Here is a 25,710-nt window from a genome sequence, read left to right on the forward strand (position 1 = left end):
GGTTCCATGTGCAGACTCTGATGGTGAATCTTGGTCACGCTTCCTCATGACCATAGTTAAACATTGTTAAGCATTGTTAAACATTGTTTAAACATTGTTTAAACACATTGTTGTGTTTTTTACTGCAATGGCTCCTCCATGCGCCTGAGTGAAACACAGAGTAAAGCAAACCTAGAGAAATGGGGGGTCAGCATCCTCCTTGTTCCTGGCTTGCCACCAGCACTTAGCCCTTCCAGGCAGCCCAAACTCAGGAAATGTCGTGGTCACATCACAGGAGAGCGGTGCATTCTTTGGCTTCCTAAGAAGTACTTCCATAAGGTCCTCTAAAGTACTTCAGCTTAAAGCAAGATCCCCGTGTCCTGCCTCTCAGAGAGGCAGCTCTGATTCTTTGTCATGACTTTGGACCCAGCCCAACTGATCCGATTCAGTGCTCTTTTGAGAGTTGGCAAAATTCAAGAAAAATTCTGTTGTCTTCGCATCTCTGCAGTGGGACTGGGCCAACTGGCTGTGTCCTTTCCTTAGGTTGCTGGAAATTGACAGGAAGGAAGATTGTCACCCTTACAGGGATCTCAATTTGTCTAGAGTCCAGAGCTATTGAATCTTGGTTCCCATTGCTAGGTATGTGATCTGAGGTCCTCCTCAGGAGTTGATGGCTGCACGTGCACTTGGCTCTGAAAGGCAGTGTTTCAAGGATGGAAGCCCTAGAGTTTAAATCCTCTCTCTTTACTTCTACACTGTATGACACTGTATGACCTTGAACATGCCACTTCAGCTCTTTAAACCTCAGTTTCTTCACTTGTAGAATTAGGATAAGAATAGCTATTATCCTCCCTCTCCAGGTGGGTGTAAGGGCCAAAGAGCCTTAAATCATTCCATGGGAAAGGTGAAACTTGACCAGGGTCTGATGGGTAAGGTTTCGAAAAAGACGCATCCCTTCCTGTAGTAGGTGTGGACTCAAGTGAGTGAGCCCAGGCTTGGAGGCAGGATGCCTCATGGCCACTTAGTCTGGAGTAATGAGTTCAGTAGAGAGGTGGGTGCAGAAGAAGTTGAAATCAACTTTGACGGAGCAATGGATGCTGGGAATGTGATGCAGAGATGAGAAGTGACTGAAATCATGTTTGAGGGGTAATGCAGCCATGAACTACAGGGAAGCTGGAAGTCCAGGGACTTTTTGGGACTCAGAAGAGAGCCCCCTCTGGTTACACCCAGAAAAGCTGCCATGAGGAAGAAATGATGAGGCTCAGAAACAGATAAAATATGGAAGATGAGGAACAAAAAAGTCAAACTGCCTCCTGTAATTTGGGCCTGGAAGATGATGAAGATGCCCATAACAGAAAAAAGGAGGCTTAATGCAGGCACTTCCAGCAGCAGTGTTTATAATGGTAAAAAATTGGAAAAGACCAAAGTTTCCATAACAGACATCAGGTTAAGTAAATTAAAGTACATCCATATGGTGGAGTATTATATGGTCATTAAGAGCAGCATTCTGAGACTAGCATGGCAGGTTTGATTGTACATTTCACTGAATGGTGCATTTGATGGTACATTTCACTGAATCTAAGTTGCATTTGGGGGTAAGACACGCTGTCATTTTATGTGCCATGAAGAAAGAGCAGTGCACCTTCATTGTCACAAAGTGTGCCATCAACTGCACAACCCACCCAGGCTTCAGAGATGTTACAGTGTGCAGGGGTCTGTGTCTAGAAGGACACGTGACAGATATGTGGCGCTTTCAATCCTGTTCACCTGCCAGATGACTTCTGTCAGGTCATGAGAGAAGCCAGAGGGCCTGAAATCACCAGCACCATCATCAGCAGGTTTCCTGGATGGGTTTTGCACCATAGATTTAATTCTAGCCAATTCTCAACCCCATAAATGGGATAACACCTCCTTTATGAGATTGTTTTGGGGGTAAAATAATGACTGCAAAGCATATCTGAGCCTGAGACCGTGTGAAGGGTGGAGGCCCGCAGTCGGGAGTCTGGGCTGTGCTGGCTGGGCAGTGGTGGCTGGAGTAAGCCCATGGGGTGGTGCGCAGGACACTGGTGAAGGGACTAGGTGGCCTTCCTGGGGCCTCTTGTCTTCCAGTTGCTTGTCTGGTTGTAAAAATAGCACCTGTTCTTGGTTTTATAAAAATGTTTAAAGTGACAGCAGTAGAAATGAGAAAGCATCCTGGTCATGTCATCTGGAATGTAGGTGATTTGATAGTGTGTTTCCAGCTAGGGTCTAGATTTTGGGTTTATTCTTGTTCATCCACCTTGTGTTTTTGCTTTTCTCCTCTCAGACATTTGCGATATCCCTGGCAATACAATCCGGTCCCCACTTATTTGTTTTTGCATTTTAGTGTTCTGTAACCATGTTTTCACATCATATAAAAACTCTCCTTAAATGTCATTTTTAAGGGCTACATATATCTCCCCAGGTAACCCCGATAGTTCTCGGCTCTGGCTGGGGTGTCAAAATCACCTGTGGGGCTTTTAAAGAGGCAAATGTCTGGACCCCACTTGCAGAGATTTCTCTCAGCTTCCTGCAACCTGAAACCAGTGCCGGCCCCACCACATGGTCCTACCTGGGTCCTTGTGACTTTTGGTAACTTTTGATCATTTTAAAAAACACAGAAGGTGAACATCTTTATGTAACTCTTTATGTGCTGTCTGAATTAGTTCCTTAGGCAGATTCCCTGATGTGGAGCCACAGAGCCAGAGGATCTGAGGAGGTTTAAGGCCTTGATCCACAAGGTGAGGGAGGAAGCTGCTGGCCAGAAATAGGTGGCATCTTAGGGGACAGAACTGTCCAGGTGGAGGGCGAAGAGAGGAACGGGGTTCAGAGAATTGTGTGGCTGCTGAAGGCACCCCAGCATCATGGGACCCAGGAGGCAGTCTTGGGACCCAGGTCACTGCAAAGTCAGAGTTTTGTCTTTTTTTTTTAAAGACACAACACGGTAGACTTGACTGTGTTCCATACTACTCTGCTCCCAGAGCTGTGGGGAGCCCTGGGGAATGGCTCCTGATAAGCCCCTGGATGCCCTGCCTGGCTCTGTAAGGAGTAGTTGAGCCCCAGCCTGAGAGGCAGAGATGGGCAACCCCTCCTCACAGCAGGGACTGGAAACCCAACCCCCACCACTATCCCAGCCCAGCCCAGAGCTCACTGGAGAATTTTAATTCCTTGGTCTTTATTTTCTTTTCTGCTGGAAAAAAGAAAGGTCAAAATGCAACTGACTGAGGAGTCTCAAGCTTGGTCTTCTTTCCAGGCCTAGAAGGGAAGAGGAAGGTAGCCCTTTGCTCTGACCATGTGCCAGGAGCTGAGCTGCTCCTCCCCATCCTTGCCTTCTGACCTGGTCCAGAATGGGGAGAGCCTGCGTTGGCTCCCCAGGGGTCCTCCTCCTCAGGGCCAAGCGAGTGCCTCCCAGGGGTCAGGGCATGCGCTGAGATGGGGCTGTGGGTATTCAGCCACAGCCATGTCTCCCCAGTCAGAGCTGGGTTTATCTCCAAGTGGCTTCACTTATGTGACTGTCCCTTCCACAGAGTGGGGATGGAGGTCAGGTCACTTCCAGGAAGTAAGAGAGCCTGGAGTTGACTGGGGCCGGCCTGCTGCCCAACCCAGGTTGCTTGTGCCACACCCTCTTGACTGCCTTTGTTCTGGTCTCCACATGTTCCACATACACAACTCTCTTTGCCTTGCCAGCACTGGGCAGTGCTGGTGGCATAGTGTGGGTATCCATGAGGATATTTTGGAATAATGGCTGGAAAGATAGATGAGGAAATAAGGGACCAGGGAAGCATAGGGGCCAGGCTGGCCCTCAGCCTCTGTTCAGTGCGTATTCACCACCTCCTGCCCTGTCTTTTGGCCCTGGAGATTGGTGCTTCCTGGCAGAGGGGAGAGTGTCTGCAATCCACAAGGGCACGTGACCCACTTTTCAGTCACCCAGAGAATATCAGGTGCAAAGCCCAAGATATTTAACAATATGAGCCAAGCCAACTTGTTCTTCTCCACTTAAATGACAGAACCCCAAGCAGCCAGGCAGCCCCATTCAGAAAAACCCCCTTTATCCATGTCAAGCAGCAGCTCAGGCTCCAGCTCATTTATTTAGGCCTTTCTTGCTCTCTCACACGCCTCCTAGCAGTTGCCAGGCAACTCTGGGAGTAGCAGTGAGTGTTAGGGATTAACTAGTTAGGGCTGGGGTCCTTTTTGGCAAGAAGGGGATAAAAGACGAATGATTTTAATTGCCAGGCCAAGGCTCCTTTCTCTGCTTGGTGGAAGATTGCAACTTTTGAAGGATGTGTCTAGCAGTGTGGTTCTTAAATTTACCTCACATGTTCCCCTTTCTCTCTTCTCAGAACAAATGGATTTTCAAAAGAATCTCACTTTTAACTCACTCCTTTGTTTAAAATTATATCATCATGAAATCTGAATAAGACTAACCCACCACCCTCGCTTTGAAAAGACATTTCATTGCACAATGGCCTCGGTGTTAAAGAACTTTCAGACATTGGCTGGTGTGGTTATATTTCAGCCTTTTTCTGTTTGGTGTTTCTCATTTCATAGCTTATGCTGCAGAGAGTCATTTTAAGACAGTGCCTGTGAAGACGCTTGTTCATAGCCGGCCACTGTGGGCCCTTGGCGGATGTGGGTGCTGATGGATATTTAAGATGCACTGTGTCCCCTGCTGTATCTGTGGAAAGGCCCGCATGGAGGGAGCTCTGGGAGAGTCATCTATTTAAGCTTATGTGGCTTACTCTGGGCCAGCCTGCTGGCGGGGTTGACTGGGATGAAAGGAACACGGCCCCTGCCCACAGGGAGCGAACACTGGGCTGGGGTAGTGCATATTGAGTGCAGGGAGGGGGTCATGCTGCTTCATCCTTCCCAGGAGGCCCGGCTTCTGGGTTCAGCCCAGGGTGCACTGGCATCACCTACTTTACAGCCCCTGATTTTGCACATGATTCTGCTGAGTCATATTTATCCACCTAAAATCCCTTGAAGACAGAGAAGTTAAGATAAAAGCAGATTGATAGCCTGGCTTTCAAGCATGAACGGACGAGGCTGTGTCAGAGTAGGTCAGAGAAAGCACCATGCGTGTTTGTCTCCTGGTTGAGTAGCACCATTGATCTCGTGGTTTAACAAACAACTGTATTTGTGTGTGTTGTTAGTGTAGCAGAAAATAGAAAAAATATTGAGAAGAATGAAAACATCACTACAGCCCCACGGAGCTAACACAACTACCCTCAGCTACCTTTTGTATAAGTTTGCTTAATTATTTTTCATTATGCAGAGTGTTTACATAGCTGCTATCAGAGCTAGGTTCAAAGTGTTTTTCTCCTCCATTGAATGTTGCATCCTGTGCATTTCTCCATAGCTGCACAATATTCCACTAAGTGCAGCTTCCACGGTTCCCAGGACCACTCACCTATGGGCATCTAGGTTGTTCCTGATCTTTCGATATTAGCATTAATACTTCACTTAACATTTGTGAATAAGGCTTTGAAATGCAGTATTGTAAAGTCCCCAGAGTAAAATGCAAGTCCCAGAGCAGGACCCTGACTGTGGTGCCAGCTTGTCATGGGGTCAGGCAGTTGTCTCAGCCTAGAGTGTCTCACAAGATTCATCCCTTCGTGGGGTGCACACCCTGCCCTTCACACAGGCAAGCAAGGGACACCCAGGACATTCAGAAGAGGAATTACTACTTTGTCTGTACCTCCTAGTACAAATAAAGGTACAAAGAACCTTAAAATTGTACAGCAAGGTGAGAGATTAGGAAGTGAAGAGACCATATGGAGGGGGATATTTCATGAAGCCTGGGAAGTGCTGATGTGTGCGTGCCTCTGCTGGTTCTGGGGTTCCCACTCAGCATGGGCATGGTAGAGCTGGGATTTTTAACCCACGTCTGTCCTCAGAGCCCGTGCATTTTTTTCTTTTAATTGTGGTGATACATAGAGATATAAAACAAAATTTTGTCATTTTAGTCATTGTTAAGTATACAATTCAGTGGCCTTCTTTATATCCACAATGTTGTACAAACATCCCTATGTATTTTCAAAGTTTCTCATCACCTCAAACTCTGTAGCCTTTAAGCAATAACTCTCCATTTCCCTAGCCCTTGATAGCTTCTAGTCTACTTGTTCTCTTTGAATTTGCATGTTCTAAAGATTTCATATGAAGTTGAATTGTACCATAGTGGTCCTTTTTGTGTCTGGCTTATTTCACTCAGCATACTATTTTCAAGGTCACATGCATCGTTGCATGTATCCAAACTTCATCCCTATTTGAGGCAGAATAATACTCCACTGTGTGTGCATGCTGCATTTTGCTTATCTGTGCATCTCTTCCTGAGCACTTGGTTATTTCCACCTTTTGCCTATTGTGAATAACGCTGTTATGAGTATTCCTTGTATACTATCTGTTTGAGTCCCTGTTTTCGGTTCTTTCAGGTATCTACCTAAGAGTGGTATTGCTGGGTTACATGGTAGTTTTACATTTAACTTTTTGAGAAACCATCAAATTGTTTTCCATATACAACCCATGCTTTTTTAAGTGGACAGTAGCTTGTTTGTGAAGCAGGGATATGTACCCATGAATATTCTATAGGAAAAGCTTGTGAAAGATTTTCTTATTTTCCAGTTTATTTTAGGCAAGCAGATAAGGAATTATAGCCAAAACCTACAGGCCTGAGCTAAACAGATGCATTGACAGCAGGAGTCTACAGTGGACTAGAGAAGGGGCTGGTAACTTACTGGTTACCATTTTTTCTCCCAAGTCAAGTATTCCCATCCTGGGAATGTCAGGGGTAAAAAGAGGTGCTTCTACCCCTACAAGTCCAAGGACCCCAGGAACCACCACTGTAGTTCTGGCCTCTAAGGAGGCCACTGAATGTGATGGAAAAGGTATAGTCTTTGGAGTCTTAATCCTGAATCTGTCATCTACCAGAAGATGACCTTAGAAACCACCTAGCCTCTCTGAGCCTCAGTTTTCTTTCCAATTATCTATAAAATGGAAATAACCCATGCCTTATAGGATTGTTGAAAAAAAGGGCAATGGTGTATGTAAAATGCCAGTGCACTATTTAGCTTGTAGTTGATATTAACTAATTGGTAGTAACTATTCCTGGTTGGCAAGAAGGTAAAGGAGGAAGAGTCGGAGAATGAGATACATTCTAGAACAGTGCTGGCCACATTGGTTCAGCAAGTGTCAGACTGGCTGAAACTGCAAAATATGAGACTCTGGCCCTTTATTTTTCTGAAATAACCGTGAAACTTTGGCCTTTGTCTCATGATACATGAAGGGCTTGTAAGAAATCACCTATTTGATTATTATTTCCTTCAATACTTATTTGACACCTATTTCAGGTTATTGCTCCCCAGCACTGACAGGCAAACAGGGGTGTACCAAGCATTTAAAATTAGGTCCCAAGGGTTTGAAATTAAGATCTGCATTAAAGTCTATTTTTAAATGCATAAGAGAAAATACAGCTGAGAGCCTTTCCCCCACTATTCATCAGAAACATTTTGTGTTGATTGGGGTGAGAGAACCACCACTCAAAATTGGCACTGAATCTCCACTTCCACCTCCCTTGGACCTTGATGTTGCTCAAGACCACAGGGTGGGGGTCTTGGCACTTTGGAGCCCCACCACGATTGCTTGCTGAACTGAGAACCATTGTTCTAGAATTAGACAGCCATGTACAAAGTAGGTCCTTTGGTCAGAGAAGATGAGAACCAGCAGGAAATCATTTAAACACGATGATCAAGTTTAACTGAATAATTTCAAAGAGCGTCACTGAATAGGATCAAAATGAAGTTCCCATATGTTCTAAAATGCTGGAAAAATAAAATACAGTTCATCCATCTTAGACTATCCAGGAGGAATTCCAGTCTTCACTTGATCTTACTTCATAACCCTGGCTCCTTCCTCACTCTGCTCCAATAGAAGAGAATGAAATCTTGTTCTGTAGCCCTTGGTGTCCCTCACAGTCTGATATTTAGCAAATGCTCATCATATGTTCATGGAATAACTGGACCAGCAAATGAATGAACGTGACCTGTGCCAGAATCAGAAAGCCCGGTGGTCCTATTTCAGAGTTTCTCCATGGACATGCTTCATTTTTAAAAATCGTGTTTTCAAGTTTCATCCACATCATAGCATGCATCCCAGCAGCTTCATCTTGGAGCATAAGGAGCAGAATTTGACACAGACACCACAACATAAATGTGTGAATGTAAAATAAAGAAACAACTAGGGCAGTCTGGTCGCTGACCATTGACAGTTAAAGTCTGCCAGGATCACCCTCTGTGACATCTCCATTCACAGCAGCAGTAAGTGTTCAGTTCTAGTTAAGAAAATACAAGAGGGGAGTAGATCCTGGAGTAGCTGACGCCACGGAGGCCGTTTTAAATACTGAATCTCTCGGAAGCAGCAGCAAAGAGAAATGGTTGCTGTTACCGGTGTTTTCAATCAAATGATCTCGCTTTAGGGTCTGTTACTTTTTCAGTGAGACTCTGAGAAGGAAACCTTTCTAATACGTTTTCAAGCAGTGATAACATTTGACAATTTGGAGCCTGAAACAGGGATATGACTTCCTGTCGTAACTAACTATGAGCTTCTTAAGAACAGGATTTTGTCTTATTCTTCTTAGGCCTCCAGTGTGCAGTTGAGGCTGTGTAATATAAAGTGGAGAGAGGGTGGGTTGGTCTGTGGGGGACATGATGGGATTTATGATAATGAGGAGATAAAATGGTAGATTTCCTTTCCTCAGTGCCCCTCTCCCCTGCACACATTCACGCTGATTTTCCATGGGCTGTGGACACGTTCTCAGCAGCTCCCTCACCTTCAGCCTTGTGATGCCCCCTCCACCGATAACCAAGCCACTCTGGAAGGCAGTGGAGTCTGGGTGTGTTCGGGTGATCCTGGCACAGAGCCTGATACATAGAGACTCCATAACTCTCTAGGATGAGTGAAAGGATCATACTTTAGTTACAATGTCCTCAGATGTTTGGAAGTTGAAACTGTTTTGTTACAATAAATCCCAAGGCTTGAAGTCTTGAGGAAAAGCAAGAAGCACCCAAGCATGCATTCCTCTGCTAGACTCTTTACATATGTTTTCTTTTTAAAATTGTATAGTCCTCAGGAGGAGACTTACGCAGCCCCATTTGGCCGATGAGAAACCAAGGCTCAGCAAGGCTGGGCCATGTTTTGAAGTGTGGTAGGACCAGGGTTCCGGCCCCCTATCTGCCTGACCCCCCCCCCCCAAACCCTGCTCAGTCCTCTGACCACGCCCACCACAGTGATTGCCATATGGTCTGTGTTCCACACACTTGGAGGGCATTTCAGAAAAAAAAGCCAAGCTGGTTTCCTCTTAGGAGTCAATGTCTCTAATCTGTGCAAATGTTTCTTTTAAATGATAGGTCAAATTAACACCATTTATTAATTATTTTGCAAAGGGGAAATGTCAAAATTTTAGCTATCTTTTTTTAAACCCATTCCTTTAATAGATGATTTTAATTGCCTAATATTTTGTTGTTTAAATATTTGATATTTCTAGTGATAATTGGATGAAAAAGTAAAACACTCCCAGGCGCGGCGCTCCCTCACCCTTTCCTGGACTGACACCTAGTGGCGCTTCCTCTCGGCAGCGTTCACCAGGTGCTCTGCTGAGCTGATGGCAGTTGTTTTCAGTTGATTTTAGGATTTCAAAAAGATCAGTGATTTCCATGATAATAAAAGTAGCCACATGAAGATAAGTTTCATTTATTAGGGCTCATTGTAACAATGGAACTCTTATGTGATTGGATGTGAATTTTAAGTCCATTATAACCAAGACTTGATAGCAGAAAATGACCCAAGCATTTGAAATCTTGGGGTACTTGTACACACACACACACACACACACACACACTCACACAGAGCTCACCAGGGGCGTACCCACCCTGACTTGCACACCATGACAAATAAGATTCAATCGCTGTTCTTAAAGCTAATGCAGGGTAGCACGTAAAAAAAAAATCCAAATCAAACCACAGTGAGGTATCACCTCACCCCTTTTGAAAATGGTCACGAAAAATGGGAACAAGTGTTTGTCAAGGGTGTGGAGAAAGAGGAGGACTCATGCACGGTTAATGGGAGTGTAAGTTGTTAGAGCCTCTGTGGGTAGTACCTGGAGAGGCCTTTAAAAACAGCAATGGAAATGCCATATGATCCAGCAATATCACTTGTAGGTTTCCAAAGCTGAGTCACGCATATCCTTCATAACCAAAGAATATGAAAACACTAATATGAAGTGATTTAAGTACCCCAAAGTTGATGCAATATTATTCACAATAGCCACTTGGAACCATGCTAAATGCCAGTGACAGATGACTGGGTAATGAAGGGGTGTGTGTGTGTGTGTGTGTGTGTGTTTTCAGTGGAATATTACCGAGCTTTTAAAAAGGATAAAACAGTGCCTCTGGGGACAATGCAGATGGAACTTGAGGTGCTGATGCTAAGTGAAATAAGTCAGAAAGGGAAGGACAGTTACTGGATGCTTTCATTCATTTGTGGAACATAAATAACCAAAGAAAACAAGTGCAAAACACAGGAAAAAAATATCCCTAGACTCTGAAAAAGATGGTGATTACAGGCTTGGGGTGGAGGGAGGGACAGTGACCAGGCGTCAGCACAGCAGCTTTGGTGGAGGAGCATGTGTGTGCATGTGATATTGTTCTCCCAAAATTTTTTAGTTTTATAAATCAATAACATTTGATTTAAAAAAAAAAAAAGTTGGGCCTCCCCGGTGGCGCAGCGGTTGAGCGCTGGGTTGCGAAGCTGCCCGCAGTCTCCACAGCTCGGGTTCGATCCCCGGCTGCTCCCCGGCCACTGGAGGATGGTCACACATGGCGCGCAGACCTCTCCTGCCGCCCGCTGCTCCCCTCAGCAGTGTACTTCGGTCCTTCTGCCTGCTCTGCTCCCCGCTCTGGCTCTGGTGAATTCTCTTACCCTCCCGCGCTTCTGACTATACCCAGTGCTTGTATAAATAAATAAATATATATATGTATATTTAAAAAAAAAAAAAGTTGGCAAAGTCAGTCCAAAGAGAATGTGGGAAATGGTATAGTAGAGTGTTGCCCAAGGGGTAGACATCCAAATGCTGGACAAGTCGCCTTTGCTTGGGTTATAGGGAAGGCTCCCCAGGGAAGGATGCCTCTTGCTTGGGGCCGGAAATCGCTCACTCACAGGCAAGGGGCATGGAAGCCATGGGGTGTGGATAGCTGCAGTGAGGGGTCCTATGGAACAGAGACAGGAAGGGGGAGTGTGGCTGAGGATGAAGTGGAAGAGAAGTCTGATCTTGTCCATGAAAGACCTGGAGATCCCCAAAAGTGTTTGAGCAGTAATCCCTCCATTTGGTATTTCCAGAACAAAGGTCTCTGACGTTTTACAACTGCAAGATGTTGCTATGTCTTTGTGTACGTGATTTTTGGGCTTATCACATATATTTCACTGGATCTTTTTTCTGGATATTTACAGTGCACAGTTATTGAAGCCCCACCATAAGGAAATCTGGATGGCTTTGTTTAATTCAGCATTTTGTAAAACCTTCCCCCACCCCTGATCACCCTCCCACCAAATACCTATTAACATTCCATGCAGCTAGTGCTCCTCAGCAGAGCGTGGGGAACGCTGCTATCACTAATGGGTGATGAATTTTTCTTACTCAAAGGCCTTGGAAATAGGACACCCACTGTGTTCATTTCACCCCAGTCTCATTGCCATGCACCCCAGAAAAAGAGAGCCTGTTGCTTTTCCAAAGCACTTCTTTGGTAAGAGGTTTGTGACCAACAGGTGGACTTAGAGAACCTGGCCACCACTTGGCCCTCCCAGCGCAGGCCCCAACTGCCAGCTGGTGCCCTCAGCCAGCACCTCAATCTGTGTATTGGTTAGGGGCTAATGAGGGCAAATGAAAGCACTTCCTATGTTTACTAGAGGAAACATCACTCAGGGAAATGGTTCTCCAACTGACAGGGGAGTTGATACTCAAAGGTAGGCAGAGGTAATCCAGAGATGAGCAAGAACAGAGGTGGTGCTGAGTCCAGAGCCGGGTCATGTGACTAAAGCTGGACGCTGTGGGTCTGTGGGGTGGGTGCTTGGGTGGGGAGGAGGACCACTGCTGGAGCACCCACCCAAGCAGAGACCATCTCCTTCCACCATCCCCGTCCCACGGGCTCACCAGGGCCTGTCAGGTGCCAGGCCAAGCCAGAAGCCACTGATCTGGGAGTCCAGGGAGATCCACTTCCCTTCTGCAGGACAGAGCAGAAGAGGGGAGAGCAGGCCCGAGGTCTGGCAGCTACCAGATCCCAGATATGAAGGCTTTTTAGTGACTCCCCCAGGCAAACAATCTACATGATGAAGTTCAAAGCCCCCAGTTTATAATTAGACCCTGGTGCCAGCCTGGTGTCTGCCTCTTCTTGGTTGTGTGACTCTAAACAAGTCACTGTGTCACTGTACCCTCTGAACCTTATTTCCTCAACTGTAAAATACAGAAGAGAATGTTTACTTCAGTGGTTCCTTCACAGGGCTTCCTTCACATTTGCCTGCCTGGCTCCTGTTTAATGATGGGACGAGAACAAGGTGTTTGAAACTGGGGTGGGGGGGTGGGGGCTTAGCCTAGCGCTGACAAGAGTGGTCAAAATCCCCATGTTGATGGAATTCCCCAAACTTCAGTGACTTGCTGAAGTGTTAGTAGCTAACAGTTATTATCTAGTAGATATTTAATTTCTAATTCTTGTCTTACTATATTCTCTTCCTGGGGACATAGGAGTGGGAGGAAGCTTGAAAAATGTACAATGGAATATTCTAGTGTTGGAGGTAGACTACATGGAATGCCATTTTTAACGCAGGTGAGAGAACACTGAGATTCCAGGAGAGCCGGCAGTGCCCAAGAGCTGCATAAACTTGGTGCTCCCCCTCACTCACCCCCATATGTTATGTGGGTATGGAAGTGCCACCCTAGTTTGACTTGAGAGGGCAGATGTAAAGCCCTCGTCTCTGCTCCTCTTCCTCACCCTCCACCTGGCAGGCAGCTGCCTCTCCACCCAGCCCCGCCCAGCGCGCCCACAGTCTCAGCCCATGAGGTATGGCAGCAGTTTTGCAAAGTCTTTCACTGGAGATTATTTCTGTTTGGTTTGCTGGTCCCTGCTGCTGATGTGACCTGGCAGGTCCACGCTCCCCGGTGCGCCTCTGTCACAGCTCACTGCGTTACTCATGAGCCATTGGCTGGAGCCATTCCTAGCCATATCCCCTCTGCAGTGCATTTTTTACTTTCATCTTCACAACATTAAATATGGTCTGTAGGCTTGGAAGGTGTTCGAGCAAGTACATTGCCGTTTAGAAGGTCTGAAGGGGAACATTTAGCCTGAGTTGATTAGTTTTATCCTTAGTTGATGAGTGTTATGCAAAAGGATGGAGGGGCAAACCCACTATCTCTTGAGCCCTTGCTTCTTGCCCTTTATATTTTCTTGGGTAAATGTGCTAGAGATCGGTATTATCCCTGATTTGATAAAGAACTTAAAGCAGAGAGACTTCAAATAATCTCAGTCCATAACTTTGAACAAACATTTACCAAGACCCTACAACATCAGACCTATTATAAGTGCTTGGAGAAACAAAATAATGAACAAAATAAAGACCCCGTCCTTGCATCTCATATTCTAGGCAGAGACAGACAGGAGACAAAGACTAAGTCACTACACAACGTATGGGGAGATAAGTATTAGGCAGCAAAGGCTGAGGAAGGGACTCGAGAGTGCCCCCATGGGGTAGGGTACTGGAAAGAGCAGGAGCAAGGATGGGGGGCCAGGTTGGACTGCCTCTAGAAGTCGTATTTCTTCCACTGGTCCCCTGCTGCTTCTGATCCTCTTTGGTGACAGTTTTCACCATCTAGGGAGGAAACATGAACTCTAACATCTTACTTCTTCATCTGGACTTGATAATCTAATGTGTCAGGGTGGTGACTCCGCGTTCCTAGGGCACAGAAAACATTTTTGCTGCACTCCCTGCTGTCAGCAGCGTGTGGTCATTTCTTTCATCTCTGTGGTTTCCCAAACACATTTAATCTTGATGCAGAAAGCATCTCTCCAGCCTCAACTCAAGCCCCAGTGCTGGGAAGACCAGTCTACCTGAGTGGAAGGTTCTGACTACTGAGCTCCAAGGAACTCACCGCCCCTTTTCTCTCTGTGCAGGAAGTGACACTGTAGGTCACAGCTTATGTGCTCTCCGTATCTGCTTCCTGATCTTCAGCATTCAGTAAGTCAGTTTAATTCCATAAATAGATCCTGGACACCAGGGGATGGAATCAGCTAGACCCAGGTTAAAGGAGGCACTGAGACATCACTCTTTATGTAACTTTGAGCAAGTCCATGAAGCCCTCTGTGTTTCATTTCCCAGTCTCTAAGAGGGGGAAGCAAATGTTATCTGCCTCATAGGGCTGTTGTGATGATTAAATGAGATCATACAGCCTGGTACCTGGCACGTGAAAAGAATTTAATAATATTAGGTGTTTTCTTTTTTAATAAATTTTTCTAGTTTCTATTTTAGAGTAGTTTTAGGCCCCCAACAAAATTGGATAGAAGGCACCAAGATTTTCATATGCCTCCTCCTTTATTAACAATATAAGTTTTTAAATATATAAACCTAATTCTTTAATTTACAGCTGAGTTTTTACTACTTCCATCCTAGGAAGAGAGATGAAGTTTTCCTTTTTAAAGTAAAGGCAGTATATGCATTTAATGAAAAAAGTTCTCATTGTGAAGACACTGTTTACAAAGAAATGTTGGCATTTGGTCTTTACAATATTTCCCGCTGGGTAGGCATCGTTTTATGTTGTGTCAGATCTTTTCATAGTAAAATAAGACACATTTTAAAAACTGCCTTAGTAAAGTAAAATGACTTGACAAATGACTATAGGACCAACACTGCCAAGGACAAGAAGTCAAGCTTTACTCCCCTCCCTGGAAACTCCTTGCATCAAAACCCATTCTCTCCTGCCAAAGTAACCACTATCCTGACTTTCTCATTAAAAAACAAATTTGTGTCACCCAAGTGTTTATCCCTAATGATACAGTTTAGTCTTGACCATTAGATACACAATATGAGTTTTCATTCTCTGTAACTCACCGGTTCTTCCTCCACCCCTTTCATGTGATCAGTGTCTTGACAGAAGTTTCCAGACCTGTCTCCCTTATTGCATATTTGTGCTCAACTCACCATGTTCCCCTGGCCCCAGCATTTCCTGGCACCTGGATCCTGAGATCAGTAGAGACCCAGGTCCAATCCTTTTGGCAAAAATGCAGGTGGTCTTTGGTCTGTAAGAGCTTATCAAGTCTGGTGTGTCTCAGTGATTTTTTAGTAACCAATGATATTAAATGCCATGTCTGTTTGTTTATTGGGAGTTACAAAAATGGTGGTGTTCTAAGTTTATCTTTTATTTTTCATTTACTGTTTGGAATTTTTTTAATACTTTTCCCTCGCTTAATATTTCATGATGCAGTGTGACTGTTCATACAGCAAAGGCAGAATAAGTTCTTGTGCCTTTCCCTTTATTTACCCAGTTTTTAATATAATTAATGGGTCCCCTCTCATCCTCCAGATGTCACAATTAATTTGTTTTATGTTATTGTGACCTGTAGGTTTAAACATGTATAGTGGCTTTAGGTCCTTGCATTGTTGTTTATATTGAATTCAGACTACCCCATCTTTGGCCATTGAGACCTTTTTCAGGCTGGTGCCTGTGTGCTCGTAGTCTTGGCAGCTCCCTTGCTATCTATTACCAGATGTTCCAGTCCCTAAGTTTGGAATCAGACATTTCTTCAGGAAGCACTGGTTTCTTTTAGAGAGAAATAAAATGTCAAAGCTAAAACTGGGTGCTAAAGATACTCATTGCTACTGGGTTGATCAGACCTTTTTAATAGACCGAGCTTGGAAATACACACACACACACACACACACACACACAAAGTGTACCATCTTGTGTACCTGTGCCTAGGTATTCATAGTGATACTTTCTATTCAAAATCATGACTACAGAGCTTTCACTTACCCCCCTCTCTATTATCTTTATATTTCCTTTCTCTCATTCTTAGACTTTTGGTTCATAAGAGCACAGAGGATAATAGAATTAGAATGTCCCATAATGACTAATTCATTTTTATACACAGCAGCCCCAGTATAGTAAACAAATACTACAACCAGAATGATTGCAGAAAATCTTTTAACTATTTTTTTCCTTCCCCCTCATTCTACTCCTCTAGACCTTGAATAGTTACCTACATTTACTTTGCTAGAACATATAACCAGTGCACCCGGTATTCTCCCTCACACCTTACCTTAAGTCTTAGTCTCAGGTAACTGTAACTAGTTCTAATGGTGATGCCTTTTCAGTTACTTTTACTAATCTAAAGCTTGCGCCCTAGTAAATTTCTCAGGAAGGCTGATAGAAAAAAAAAATGCCCCCATTAGTAAGTGTTAATAATTTTTCTGTGCTCTTGCTACATGAAAACCCGTTTTGCTGGCTATAAAATCATTGGCTCATACTTTTCTTGTTTGCATATCTGAAATGTGTCATTTCATTTTCTTCTAGCAAAAAAAAAAAGTGTCACTGTCAAAGTCTGATGATAATTTACTTTCCTTAACAAGTCACATGTTCTTTTTTACTAGATGCCCAAGAAATATTTTTTCTCTTTCTCAAAATTCTACCAATTTTACTAGGGTGTTTTGGGTTTGTACTCTTGGGCATAGACTGTGGTCCTTCCATATATTTGAAACATACAATTTTAAGCCTTTTTTAAGGAAAATTATCCTGAATGATAGGTCTTAGTATTAACTTACTCATTGAGATAGAATTCCTCTTTATTTTTATCATTAGAGTTTTTCTCTTCTGTTCTTAAATCATTATCTGTTGAGTTGATTTGCTTTTATATTCATACTAGCTTAGTCTTCAATTCAAAAATTTCTTTATTTCTCATTTTCTCCTGCGTTCTCTCATTTCTAAGTAATTATAATTCAGATATATGTCATTCTTTCATGCCTTGTATAATTTCCTTAATGTCTTTAACTCATTTTGACACAGCAGATTACAGTTTTAATCTATTTAGTGGACATCTCTCTGACATGCACTAATTGTATGTGGAGATGTTATTCTGTTCCCTTTATTCTTGTAATAACCTTAGTTAGATTTGACCTCTATGCCTTTATGTTACTCTTTTCTGTGAAATACCTGTTTTCCTGGCTTTAGAATGAGATGGCATTCAGGGTAGCTCTTCTGGCTGCACACAGCTCCCTCTTCTGCCGTTTTTGGTAGGAGTCAAACCTTCTGACAGCTGCTTTCTAACATTTCCTGGCTGTGTTCTCCCCTAACACTTTGATGGAAACCTGCTTTCCCCTCCTCTCTGCCTCTGTACTGATAATTCTTGATTCTACTCCCAGCAGCTTCTCTCCAGCGTGAACCCCTGTCCTGGAAGGAAGTCCTACAGTTCTCTCAAGGGCCCCAAGGGCACAGAGGACTCCAAGGGGCAGACCACTCCAGCCCTTTCCCTCCTCCTTACTGTAGGTCCCGTGCAGTAAGTCACCTGCTGTTGAAGAGGCCAGGCCCTCCCAGGGTCAGCTGCTGTTCTTAAATTGGCCCAGTGAAATGCCCACAAGGTCCTGTCTGTTGTTTAGACCTCACTTGTGCTCAGGTCTGGCAGCACAGTCCATGGGCGCTTTGTAGTGTTCTTGGTCTGTACTTACCTGCTCACATTTGGGGGCCTGTTATTCACCTAGTTTTGTTGTATTGCACCTGTGGTTGAGGTCATGTGCTGTTCTTCCTTTTTCATATGGGGATTTAAACATATTGAAAAACTATAACACTATTGCTGCTGTGATCACCCCAAAACTCCCAGATCCCTGCCCCTCTTTTCTATTTTTCCATTTCTTTGATAAATCCAGGAAGAGGTGATGCAGCACAAATGTAGTGAGTATCCTCATGGAATTTAACATTCTGCTGGAGGAAGACAGGTAGTAAGCATGAGCAAAAATGGAAGAAGATGATTTCAGAAAACAAGTGCTGTGAAGGGAAGAAAATGTTATGGGGGGAGCAAGTGACAGATATGAAGGGGTAGGGAAGTGGGCTTTGCTTTTTGAATCCTCTCCTCTGAAGACATGACATCTGCACTGGAAGCTGACTGATGAGACCTAACTATTCAGTGTATTCAGTGTATTCAGTACAACTAACAGGTGTATTCAGTACAACTCTCTGGACAAGAACTTTTCAGGCAGGACAAACAGCAAGTACAGAGACCTGAAGCAGGAATGAGCTTGATCTGTTTGTGGGACAGAAGCCAGGCTGCCACAGAGTGAACAGGGGGCAATCACAGGAGTCAAAGTGGGTGAGGCAGACAGGGTGGGACTGCGAAGGAGCCTTGAGCCCAGCAGAACTCTGGCTTTTAGTCTGGATGCTGCAGATGCCATCAGAGAGACTCAAGCAGAAGGATAGTGTGAGCCATTTAAGTTTTAAGGAGCTCGTCTTGGCTGCTGTGTGGGGAAAGGACTGCAGGGGCTCCAGAGTAGAAGTCTGGGAGCTGTCAAGGGAATGGAGGAGCGAGCACAGTGGCCAGGCTGGAGACAGGGAATTGGGGTGGGATATGGTGGCAGGACTTGCTAATGTGTTGGATGAGGGAAGGAAAAGAATCAAGAATGTCTGCTAGGTTCTTGGTCTCCCTCCAATTTTTTGTCTTTTTGAATCTGATTTCTCAGAGAAGGTCAGGTAAAACTTTGCTCCTGAATAAAGAAATAGATACTGTAAAGCAAGTGTAACAAAACAAGACTCAGAAAGAAAGCTATTTGCACATTTAGCAGGAGAACAGCAAGAAGATATGAACAGGCAAATGGGAAAGGTAATATGAATGGTTCATAAACTTACTGAAAATGTAATCAACTTTACTAATAAATCAAAGAAACTGAACTTAAGGTCACGATATTGTTACATTTTGCACCTTTTAAATTGACAACAGCTAGAGATGCTTACCTTGGTGAATGTGTGGAGCAATAGGAGCTGCTGTTTTGCTGGTTAAAGTATAAATTGGTACCTTTATTTTAGAAAACAATTTGACATTGTTTTATAAAGTTGAAATTCTTACCCAAGTAGGCTAAGAAACGTGTACAAAAATGTCCCTAGCATCAAAAAACTGAAAACAATTCACATATACATTGTAGAATAATAAATTATGGTATTCCTGGGTGATGAAATACTATATAGTCATAAAAATTAGTCAATTAGTGAAGCAATATCATGGGTGAATCTTAGGACAATACCAGTATTTAAGGTTCAGCAGTAAACAAAATATTCCTAAGTCACATACATGTGTGATAAACTTTTTTAAAACAACACTGCAGGAAATGAAAAACGTAGAAGTAAAGACAGGAATTAAAGGGTAGAGGGGCAGATGGGTAAAATGGTGGGATACCAAGATAATGCAGTGATAATGTCTGTTTCTTAAGGTAGATGGTCAATTCATAGATATTCATTTCATTTTATGCTGTAAGTTACATACAGTCTTTTACATGTATAAACTATATGATAGATTAAATAAAACTCAGTGGAATAATAAAATAGGTGAAGTATTAATAATTTCCAAATTCTGAAATTTCACAACATCATGTTTAAGATGCAGAGAGGTTGCAAGGTCTGAACCTCTCTAGTGTAACACATTTCAAACTTCCCAAGGACCATGAAAACCAGCATGTGGAGCTTCTAATACCCTCGGTGGCCATGACGCTGTGTGGGGCTTGGGGTGGGAGGTGGCCTGGACCTGAATAAGTGGCAACATCAAGTAACGCATTCGAATACCCACCTGGCTGCAATATCCCACGGGATGGGTATACACAAGTCACCATCACCAGCCCCGGTACAGCATAGGGAGTGTCGAGGTGGCTTTGGCAGCTGAGAAAGTCAGGCTCAGGGCAGTGCCCTCACTTCCTCTGGTGACACCGTGGGGAGTCACTCCCTACTCAGAGAACGCTGTCATCATATCACGTTTTCTTATCTGTCACTTAGAACCTTCCTGTTCTAAACTTCAGATGCCCGAAGATAGCAGAATGTTCTTGAGATCCATGACCATGTTTTGTGGTATGCTAAGGAGTGAGTGAGTAAATGGATTTATGCCATTTTCTTTTTAGTCAAGATAAAAATCCAAGTGGGGGAAAAAAAAATCCACCACTGGCATGGGTAAAAGCGCTTTCACAGTGTTTTTTGAAACATATTGAGTCTCTACTCTGTGCTGGACACAGAGTTCAACCCTCTGCAGCCACATGGCACAGAAGCTGTGGAGTCGCCACTCAGATGCAGGGCACAGAAAATGTGCTTTTCCTTTTGCGGGAGAAACATTTCATCAGTAGGAACAGAGGAAACCAAAACGAGATCATTATAAATATAACTCATAACCCTGCCAGGTCTACATAAAATGTCCCGAGTATATTTGTGTGTATGACTGTCGCTCGCGAGTCCCCATGCCAGGCAAAGCGGTCCCGGCCGTTCTCTGCCTCATGAATCCATGTCTGAGGTGTGGTTTCTTTGATTCAGTCTGTGCCCTGGGCTGCAATCTGATTGGTTCTTTTTTTTGTTGATTAATACACATTAGAAAATTCAATGAGATATAGAAGAAAGAATATAAAATTTCAAGTAAAACAGACAGGAGCTTATATCCCAGCTCAGTTTCCTTATCTGTAAAATGGAGACATTGATGCCAACTTCGAGAGGTGTTGTGAGGATTAAATCATAGCTATTAAATCATGTGTACATTTACACATAGGAGATGTTCAAAAAATGGTAGTTTCCAATTTTCCTCTCCTGGTCACAACAACCTTCTGAAAATCCTCATTAGAACATCTCACTGCTGAAAATCATGATCTGGGGCGGGGGGGATTGGAGGGGTGACATCTGTTCCCTCTGCTTGGGGACATGGTAAGCCCTTACTTTCTGTGGTGGTCTTCTGGTTTTCTGTGTGTCAGGTTAAGGGCAGGGCAGGTGCATCACTATTACTTGTTTCGTTTTTAATTCCCTTAGAAGAAGGGCCTTTTATTGGAAGAGCGGTTCACTTAGTACCTGCCCTTTCTAGGATTCCTAATGCAGATTCCACTTGAGCTTTTCAAAGGGAACGATGATAAAAGCCTCAGACCCTCCCTCCACAATTATGACATTCAGGAAGATTTTAGGCATTTATAGTGCTTTAGCCAACGATGATAGATTGAAGTAAGAGTAAAGGGTTCGACCTGAGTTGAGAAACATTCCACAAAATAGCTGGCCTGTGCTTTTCAAAAATGTTAACATCTCAGGACAAAGAGAGACCCAAGAACCATTCTAGATTAAAGGAGACTGAAAGGATACTTCATGCTTATATGATCCAGGATATTCTCTTGCTCTAAAATGACATTATTGGGACAGTTGGTGAATTCTGCATGAAGTCTGTTTAGATTTTTATCTAACCAGTGTTAACTTCCCACTGTGGTGGTGTTAGAGAGCAGTTTTGATCTGAGGGCACGGAGTTTGCTGTAATGCCTGTTTTAACAACATAAGATGGTTCTGATATGATTGATACATTAGGGAACAACCTGAGCATAATGTGGATTTCATGTTTGTGCTTATCCTCTGAGAAATTACTAGTTGAATGCAGAAAACTGTGCTTAGCTTACCCAAGATGTGTAAAGTACACAGAATGCACACGTGCTCAATCTCAGATGTCTGCCAGCTCCTCGGTTAGCCCAACACACGTCCTCATCTTGCAGTGTAGCCATTTCCCCCCACACACACACGCCCCCTCTCCCCCCATGCCACTTCACTGCCTCCCACAGGCCATGATTCCACAGCAAACTTCAGGCCTTTTTCAAGGTAAAATGACATTTATTGAAGTATTTCTCATTTAACATGGATACAACAGAACTGCTGTTTTTATTAGGTTTCTATTTTCTTTCTAACAGGTCACTAAGACGCTTCTGCGCATTTTACCCCTAAGCATGGTGGTTTTTAGGAACATGTATGTCACATTCTAGCAGGACTGACTGTGCATGAGTATTTAAGAGTGAAAAGACATTATGGCTCAATTTAGTCTCAAATCTCAGAAAACATTGCCTAGAGATAAAGCATGTATAGTATCAATATATAATGATGTAAATGTGTGTGTGTGTGTGAGAGAGAGAGAGAGAGATAGAGAGAGAGAGAGAGAGAGAGAGATTAGTGTCGTAAAATGCTAACAGTTGGGAACTCCAAAAGGTAAATGGGAATTCTTTGTACTTTTTGTACTTGCAGCTTTTTCATAAATCTGAAAGTATGTCAAAATACAAATGAAAAGAGGGGAAAAGTAGAGGATTGGAGTTTTGTTTTTTTTTTTTTTTAATTGAAGTTCAAATGTGAAAAATAAAGAAGACCAAACCAAAAGGGGGGGGGTGGCGGGCACGAGGGGATCCTCAACAAACTTTCCATAGATTGGATTAAAACATGAGTGTAGTTGGATGCACACTATTTGTAAAATATTATAGGAAGCTTATAGCTACAAAATGGAAAAGAGAGACATTTTGCTTTTCCAGGAAGATTTTTTTGGGATTCTAGCCCAGAATACTGAAAAACAGAATAAATCTATGTATATGCAAATCACAAAGAGTAACAATTCTCTAAATTGTTTCATATCTTTAGTCTCTTCTTAAACAATACAAGGATTTTAATATACTTTCACTACTCACTGTTCTCCCCCATGTACAAATCTCATCAGTGTTAGAATATCAACTTCACTTTTTAAAAAACATGGAGAATAAAATACAGACTTTGGTAGTTAGTTTTACAGTTATCAGCATCTGTGTTCACCATTGTTTTCCTGTGGGTTCACTTTCCTTCCTGCTGAATTTCCTCTTCAATGTTTCTCTCGGTGAGGCGGTGTGAACTCCTCTGTCTTTGTACATCTGGAAAAGGTCTTTCTTTTGCTTTGACTGTTGAAAGATAGTTTATCTGAGTATGAAACTACATGGACAGTTTTTCTTTCTGCCATTGAATCCTTGTGTTTCTGCATCTTTTCTTAAACAGTGAAAAGTCTATTATCACTCAATTGTAATTATCTTGTGAAAATCAATCTTTTCCTTCTAGGGAATTCTTTTATCTTAGAGCCTGCAATTTCTCTATGTTTCTGCTGGTATGTTTATTTACCCTACTTGATACTCATAGCATATTTTCAATCTCAAGATTCATGTCTTTCCTCAATTCTAGAATATTCTCAGCCTTTATCTCTTGAAATACACGTCTCTGCTGAGCCCAGGGTTTCTTTTTCTTGTTTATTTTTGCTTTTCTTTCTGGAAACTCCTATATATGCAAATCTGTTGAAGTTTCCAATCATTATCCATGCTTTTAACTGCTCTGTCATCTTCTTTTACTCTTTCTCTGTCTGTTCTCTTCTGCTGAACTCTCAGTATTACCTTCAAAATAGGTGCCATTCTTTGAATTTTATTGGTTAAAACAAAACCTGGATTAGATTTTGCCCTAGGTAAAATAGCTAATAAAAAAAAAACAGAGCCTGGGCCTCCCCTGGTGCCCACAGCCTCTGCAGCGCCGGTTCATTCCCCAGCCACCAGCGAGGGTCCCACAAAAAAAAAAAAAAAAAAGAAAAAATAGAGCCTGAATTTGAACCCAGATCTGCCTGACTTCTGACATAGATTCCATCATTTGTGATTTAGTGTTTTCATCCCAAAAGCTAAACCCCAAAGCAGTGAAATCAGCTTCAGATCACTGCATTACCCTGTCATGTGGGTGGAGGTAATTGAGAGACTGAATGTGACTTCAGCCCCAAACTACAGGATGCCACATGCTAGAAGACCTGAGAAGTGTCGAGAGTTATATTTGGCCTCCTTTCCATTTTCATCCCAAGTTATTTCTGAGAGAGAACTTTAGTTCCTTTTATTTTTTATGATGCACACAATTTCCATCTTCCCCGTTCTTTTGGCTCCTAAGTGGAGTGTTTACCGAGGTCTGTTTGTATACCACTTGTCTCTTCTCAGTAGCAGAATTTTGGTTTTGTTTTATTGGGCAGATGTTGTTAAACTTAGAATTTTTCCGCAGTAGGGAAGTGATGAAATGTTTACAATGTTCTATAAATAAAATAAAGGCCATCGTTGTTATTGTTCAGCATTTGTCAAGCGCCCACAGAGTGCTGGGTGTTGAGTACCCCATAGTTGGGGGGGAGGAAGGGCCCAGTTGCACACGGATTATTTTTTTCTGTGTAGATCCCATCCCTTATAATTTCCTTGTCATATCTGTTGTTTATCTCAAATAGTTCAGGAACATTTTGCAGGGGCTCCCACCACCCAGCTTGGGTGATACAGCCAAAGGTGAGGGTGATAGATTATTTTGAAAAACAGTTGCAATGCAGTTTAATGAAGGAAAGTGCTGGATGAGAAAGAGGAGGTGTGATTGACTCTGCCAGGATAGGTCCAGGGCAGCTCCCTCGAGAAGACATACACTTGCAATTGGTCTGGAAGGAGTCCCCCAGAAAGTAAAGGATGACTTTAAATAAAGGGAACAGCAAGAGTAACCCTGTAGAAAAAGCCCAAGTTGTTCTACATGAGTGGGTTTTAGGGTATGTCTTTGAAAGAGGCCCCGGAGAGGTAGAGGCCGGTTTGTGGAATTCTTGAATGCCACACAGGAAGCGTGGGTGTTTTTCTGTAGTCTGTGGAGCCACTTAAGGATTATAAGTGGGGAATGTTTGCTTTTCTGGAGGTATTGGAAAGTTCGTTGGAAGGAAATGAGGCCAAGGCAGAGACCCAATGAAAGGGCTGTCATAATAGTTCTAGAAAGAAAAAACTGAGCTAGAAACTCTAAAGCGGTAAAAAGGAAGCAAAGAGAACATATCTGAGAGACATTTAAGAGATAATCAGTCCAAAAATGTGGACTGGAGGGAAAGGGCATGGTCTGGAATGACTTGTATGGCTCGAGCTTGAGGGCCTACCTGGAGGCTGTGGTCACTGTATCGGGCTCCAGCAATATATGTGGTAGGTATTTCTCTTCATCTTGGATTCTGTCCATCAGTCCCCAGTGCTGGAGGAAATAAACAATATTGGTTTCACCCAAGAATGGTGTTCTAGAGAAGCTGCCCCAGAAAAAAATGGCTTTACTTTCTTGGCAGCTCACTAGGGAAGTGGAAACGTGGTACTTCTAATTTACCATCTTTGGGGGATTCTTGACTTTGCTCGGAATCGCTTTGGTACTGAGTTCGTGGCTCCTGCCTGAATTCCCCTCCTCGTCACAGACAGACACCCAGTGGTGTGTCTCACCAGCCAGCTCTATGCTCACACACCTCAAAACATTCCTCTTGAATAATTAGACTTTTTTGGTTAATTTAAAAAACCATTTCTGATGGTGTAAGGCACCCTGCGTGGCAGCAGGTGCTTTCACATGTCATCTCATTGAATACTGACAGCAGCTGAGAAAACGGTAGCCACGTCAGTTTTAAAGATGAGCTGAAATTCCTTGACCTTAAACAGTGGATCCCAGGTCACAAAGCCAGGCAGTTGCAGAATTCAAGGTTAGAAGCTGACTCATACCACAAGTCCAGCATATGTGTGTTTTTCCCTCCTGTGGCTCTCTGCTCTTGTAGCATGAACTTTTTAAAAAGGAGCATCTTTCTTTGAAATTTTTTGTTCATTTATCCGTTCATTGATTTAACCACAAATAGCCCC

The 25,710-nt window shown here is 43.3% G+C and overlaps 1 protein-coding gene across 6 annotated transcripts in view; it reads left to right on the top strand.

The window, feature by feature from the left end:
- Nucleotides 1-25,710, top strand: part of DENND1A (DENN domain containing 1A) — a 445,274-nt gene that overhangs the window by 313,921 nt on the left and 105,643 nt on the right. The window lies entirely within an intron of this gene.

The sequence above is a fragment of the Talpa occidentalis genome, unplaced genomic scaffold (genome assembly GCF_014898055.3).
Source record: "Talpa occidentalis isolate TD23 unplaced genomic scaffold, MPIMG_talOcc4v2.1 talOcc4.7, whole genome shotgun sequence".
NCBI lineage: Eukaryota > Metazoa > Chordata > Mammalia > Eulipotyphla > Talpidae > Talpa > Talpa occidentalis.